Source organism: Bombus terrestris, chromosome 13, assembly GCF_910591885.1.
Source record: "Bombus terrestris chromosome 13, iyBomTerr1.2, whole genome shotgun sequence".
Lineage (NCBI taxonomy): Eukaryota > Metazoa > Arthropoda > Insecta > Hymenoptera > Apidae > Bombus > Bombus terrestris.
Window position 1 is genome coordinate 6,405,122 of NC_063281.1, and position 6,793 is coordinate 6,411,914.

Sequence of the window (6,793 nt, forward strand, 5' to 3'; positions counted from 1 at the left end):
GCTTACAGTATTGCAAGGCGTGACTCATTCGACGTCTCTTGCTCGACCACGCGTGATTATTTCACGTTTGAAACCACCTCCGCGGTGGTAGACATACGCCACACTGTCGACATTGCCACCTCTCCTTTTATACCGGCATTCTAAGTACTTACTACTTACACGTTATTATTGATCGCGTTGTCTTGGATTGCTGACAGTTTCTTCGATCCAATGGAGATCGCATTCTGGGTGATTTACATTGATCTTCCTTTCGATCTACTCAAAATGGGAAAAGGAAATAAAGAGAAAGCACGAATGGAAATAATGTTAAACGTTTTAAATAAATTTATTTGTAAATCGATTTAATAGATGCAGTGCAGTAAACGTCACAGAAATGTATCACACACATATATATTTTCAGTAATTATATCTTTATTTGTCCAACGAAGCTGGAATTCATGTGAAATAACTATCCTTCGTACGAATCATCAACTAAAATTTCAAGGAAATATTCAAGAATGATATTCCTACCGTATATTCAAATTATGAAAAAAGAAACAAATACAATAATACGGTGCTAATATTCCTGCAAAACCAAGTCACAAGACTGATTTCTCTATGAATTACAAAGTCAGAAAAGATTAAAATAAACGATAAACCGAGAACCGGACGAGCAGAGCAGATCAAAGAAAACTCGTAAAATAGCGTACCAGAGATGAATAAAGCACAGCTTATCTCCGATAACGTGCCAGTTTTACCATTGAATTTGGCGAAGTCAGTCGTAAATTTACAATTAGCGAATCCGATCCTGCCCTATCGGATCGTATGGTATATGCATTCTAAATTTCTTCGCGAAGACAGGATCCTTGGTCCTTCGTATACACGAACGTGGGTGTTCCCATTAAGATTACCGATCTTCATGAGCATCGATCGCGACAAGTGTCCCGCGGAACGATTCGAGAACGCGAAACGATTGTCCCCGCCGTTAGTTCGAAGAGATTAGATTGCGAGCTCGCCGATCCAGGCGGTTCACGATCATGAAATACCTTTATTTCCACGGGGATCCACGACTTTTGCCTCGATTGTATAAGCTCGATCGGATCGCATAAGCCGATCCTGTCCGGGAGTCGCTCATAAACGAGATCGTTATCGATCCGGAGTTATCGTAATCGTTTATTCGCGATACACGTATAGCTACCGATCGTGATACCGCAGATAGACCCTGATGACATCCTCCATGGGGGATAACAATAGTGATAAGTATATGTCTAGTATCGAATCACGATCCGCAATTGTGCTCCACGGCGGCTTGGCCATAACTCCTTATTAATATATACAATCCGGCGAATAGACCTTAATGTTGATGAGTAACATTGACGTCTGACATTTCCCACGTGTATGCTCTGCTAGACGTTGTAATTCGGTGATCTTTACGACGATAATCTCGAAATGTCATTCTCATTAACCACTGTCTGATCATAGGATCGTAGAAGTCGCTTTTTTTTTATCTTTTTTTTGTGGATTTTTTTTCATCATCAATTTTTTGTGGATTCTCCCGAAAGGTTCAGTAGGTTATATTTAGTTTTCACCTGATTGATTCGTGAGTTGAATCAGGTTTCCGTTTTAGCAATTCCTCTTGAAAGGTTGAGAGAAAGAAATTTTGTTCCTCGCGAACTAAAACAAATAGATGCAATGTTTAGCTCCGATTTTTTATGTTCAGTTTTACGATGATCGTTTATACATACGCGTATATCAAGGGATAGTTGAAAATTTAATCTTCGAAAATTAATTAATTCTGACTTTTAAGAACCACGAAACTTCCGTCTTTGAAATCGAATTTAGATTTTGTGACCAATGAACGAGGGAATTTCTTAATGCATTTCTAAATTTCTTTCTTTTCTAATTTTCGTTATATCGAGAATTCTGTTAGAAAAATTATATCAACGTTAGAGTGAATCATTTTTAATTATACAGAATTAGACGTTGAGTCGTGATCTCTTCACGGATCATTGTTCAGGAAAATTCGTGTGAGATCGTTGGCACGTTGATTCTATGGTTGTACCGTACGCTGAAGTATATCTGGTAAGGTGTTCATGCGGGACTACCACTCTTTGACTCCGGACCACGCCGTCATTTTCATAATGACAATGGCTCGACAACCTACACGGAGTAACTATGATGAGTAGTTTACGGAGTACGGTTTGCGGTGTGACTCCCGCCACCTTCGCAAATCTCGAGCCGGTCGAGTCATGAATTTCTACCGATCTCCGACCGATTTACACGTCGATCCATGACATACCATGACGATTATATTAGCGATTTCATGATAGATTTATTCAACAGTATTTCTATTTCTTTCGTTCATTTGATTAAATTTCAAACAGTCTACTTTATATTCGAGAAATCGTGAAGGTTTTTCTGTTTGAATTGCTCGCTATGATTATTTTAAAATTCAAAGAAACTATTCCAAAATTGTCCGCAGAACAAAACTATATTAAATCACTAGATTCAACTTGGAATCACGTATGTTGGTTATGAGCATGTGCTTTTCAATTCAATCATCAACGATGGCTTCCAATCACTTGTACACTTTCATAACACCTCCTAAAACCAAACTAATACACTTCCAAATTTACCTTTAAAAAATTTCATTCGTGGAAATTGTTCTTGAGCAAAGTTACTATGTATCGTCGGACATCTACTCTGCATCTGAAAGAGTTGAGTTGAACTCATTTCTAGAAATTATTTTCCATCAAAGTTACGTGTATTTGACCAAACATGAAAATTGAAACGAATCATTTACCATCAAATGACTATTCTCCGAATTACTAATCAAAATTTCAAAAAGAGTTCCGAAACTCTCCAAATAGAATACCCCAAACAATCTACTACTAGAAATAAATTTACAGAACTGCATTTCTCGTTTCTCGACAAGACATTTGACCCCCTTCGTCGTTTCCGACGATTTCGAGGTCGATAAGGGCAAAGTGGAGAAGCACAAGGCAGAAAAGACGCTCTCGGCTTTCTCGATTTGCATTCTGCGTTCGAGGTGGCACGTGGGCCACGGTGAGGCCGCAATAATGAATCGTGCTTATGCATACAAGCAGTGACACCTTCCTCGACTGGAGAAGTGTGAATCATCGGTTGGCTCGGCCACGAGAGTTTCTCTCTTCTATTCCGTCTTTCTCCGTGGCTCACCTACCTGGCCGCTTTGCCCTCGCCTCTCTGTCGCGGTGCACAATGCACGTGCATCACGCGGCGCCCCGGCAACTAGTTATTATAACGTTAAATTATAGGTATCCACGTAGGTGACACGCAACGGCATCGATGCGTGAGCCAGCCGCGATTTATTCCACGCGTTTTGTCCCTCGGCGCCGAACGCAACAAGTGGGCTGGTTCGATTCACGCTCGACGACATCCTGGTAATTAATTAATGAGTGCTGCGTTTAACTGATTGGTGACTGACGATCGAATAGGCGAAGTGCTTAATTAAACTATGGTTCTTCGTTTTGACAACTGGATTTGCTTTTTCTTTTTTGCCACGTTAAAATTTTTGTGAATAATTTGAAACGTGATGGGGGTAAATGTAGGTTTTTGGAGATTTGCGTAGTTTTTATCGTAATTAATTTGAGAGGTAGAATATTTCAATTTCTGTTGGACTTTGAGGGTAAATTTAAAATTTTTTAGCGAAGATAGTATCTTTTTTTTTTCTTTGAGGTTTATGTAGTTCTTGTCGCAATCGCTTAAAGAGCTGCAAATTGAAAATATTCGCTGTTATTTTTCTTAAACCCTAGAATGCATCCTGCATCATCCGAAATTATTCTCAAGCACATCGTTCGAAAAGTAGTACATGGTTAACAACATCTCGTATACAAAGGAGCATTAAAGCGCAATCAATTACCCAAAGCTTTTTAATCTGCAACCAAATCTCGGTTAACAAGACACGACCAATTTGCTGAAAACCCAGGGACTAATCGAACGAAATCTCGAATTCGATTCGTTAGAGGGAACTTGCCCTTGGGCCTCATTGTACTGCGGAATATTCCTATCACCGCGGTACCATCCGGCGAACAAAGCACCTGCGTTCAAATAATAAGGATCTCGAAAGGAAAGGTCGTCGATAGCCGTTAGTGTCCGGGTGCGCGAGGTTATCCGTGCCATGGATCGGGCGCACTGGCGTTCTGAATTCCCTTGCGAGCACTGATCCAGTAGAAAAGGAGGATAAAACTGCGAGAAAAACAGGGATATGTCGCCTCTAAGGAACGTTAGCGGAAAAGAGAGGAGAAAGTGACGTAGAAAGAAACGGAGACGGTTGACACCCACTTGCGTTTCATGCGACCGTGGCCCGGGTAAACGTGTAATAATACACGAGCAACCGGATCGTCGCGCTGCACCGGGGCGCAAGGATGCATATAAATCGAGGTGACATAATTTGCTTAATTCACCGACAGGGAAAGGGAGACGGCGCTGGGTAACGCGTTCAGCAGGCTCCGTTTTACAGGCGTCAACTTCTGCGTGATAAGGAATTAGACTGGTCATACCTGAAGCATTTCAAGCATTATGCGAGCTCCCGGCTCGGTTAATTGATAATGCCAGCCGGATAAGGCTATTGAAATAGACCTCTAAGCTTGATGTACGAGTTACGCGAGACGGAGGAGTTTAATGGAATTATACGGACGATATCAAGCCGCGGATTGTAGGATAAAGTGACTCACGTTCGTCTTTTTCTCTTGACTTTACGAACTTTTTTTTAGAGACTGAGCTAAGTAGCTCGGAAGTAAGAGAAAAAGATAATGATATATAGTATTATAAAACAGGATATTATAATATAGTATAGAACACTATACAGTACATAAAATGACAATTGTATACATAGAAGTACTCGGTACGATAATCCTACACTAGAATTCCATTTATCAGAATTTCATTTATTGAAACAAAGTTGTAATTAGTTCCCGATTGAATTCATTTATTTGGACGTAAAATTCTCTTATGTAGACGAAAAGTTATATTCAGTAGGACTCCTGATAGTTCTATGAACTGTTTGTTTCTCGATGAATTTGAATAAGTGGAGTTCCAACATACTTTCTCATCTGTATATCTCTATAAACAGCAAAAAGAATAGTATATATAGCATATAGTATAATGTTGTACAATAAAATTAGCAATTGCACAAATTATCAAATATGTATTGCAATGTTACCTTGGGTACGATACTAATAATATTAATAGTATCTCATATCTCTAACATTTACTTACCCTTATTTAACACCTTGTCGCTACATTTTAACGACACAAATTTCTACAAGCTGCGATGTTAGATAATTAAATACTTGCACAGTGTTATGATTAAGTGTCCCTGTTCAAACTAAGTGGGAGAGCATGTTGCATTAGCCAGGCGTTGAATCGCGGCAAGTACTCACCGCTGCTACGCAATCAGCTATCAGAGACAAGAATAAAGCCCGCAATTCCGGTAGCGATCGTGACATATACATACATACGCATTGTCAATCGACGATCATTACGTCGACGACGTAATGTCGCGGCCAGTTCGTCGAACGATATCCACGGTTGCTCTAGCCATGAATGAATGTGGCGCCAAGTGAATGGAGTGCGTCTGTTTCAACGTGCCTACGCACCACACAACGAGGTCCTGAGCTCAGTCGCGTGCACGCGTATTTACGCTACTCTCCGAAAGAATACGGGCAGTTGCTTATTTTTGACACAATGTAATTTAGAAAGACCCAGGGCGACTTTATTTTTCATTACAGCTGCTGTAGAATATTGCGCCAGAATAAAATTTATTTTTAAAGTTACTATGCGATAAAAAGATATTTATAAATGTCAAGCGTTGTGAAATCATTTTATTATTTAAAGACACTGATTCGCAGCTTGTTTGGTTCTCAAGCTACAGTGGTGGATAGAAGAAAGTTTATAAAATAAGAAGCGGAGAAAAGATATGATAACTTTACAAAATGGATTTATTTCAAGTAAGAATAACGAATAAATATAACATATGGCACAGGATAATCCGGCGTCAACCATCAAGATGGTAAAAATTTTTAGTACGAATGTTACCAGCCACGATATAGCATAGAAGTTCCTTTAAATCGATAGAGAAATGATTCGTGATTAATCCTAGTAATAATATTTAAAACCAGTTAATGCTTCAACGAATCGTTTATTTTGATATATCCCTGAAAAGATTCCAAATAAACAATTTAAATTTCGTATAATATGTATATGGATTTGTTGATTGAATAGTACTTTTAATCATCGCTTTATTACCAATTCATATATTTTACTAACATTCGTGTTAATACAAATCGACCAAATTGTCTACATACTTATGAGCGACAGTGTACGTATGACCAGCGATCCTGGCGAGGATCGTTGATTAATTTGCACGCACTTTAACAGTACGCCTCCGTTGTCGCTCATTAATTCACCTCGGCGTACCTACATCGAAGCTTGTTAATAATTCTCTCAATAAATTTCGCCGTGTTCAAATATTTCTCCGGCTGGTCGATCTTTTCGTTATTCAATTCCAAAGTTATTTCTTTTTATCCCATATGCGAATACAAATTCGATATTGGCTATTCGTTTGGGCCCTACGACTTATCGACGCGATTATCGGTTATTAAATCCGTTCGATTCCCTGGCGAACGCGTTCGACGACTCCTTAATCGTGATAGTTGATCGCTGCAAGCGACAACCACGGTATCGTGGCAGGCGAAATGCCAACCGGTCGATATCTACGGCACCAAAGCGGTCGAGCAACTTTGATGTGACGTGACCAAATTGATTCATGGCT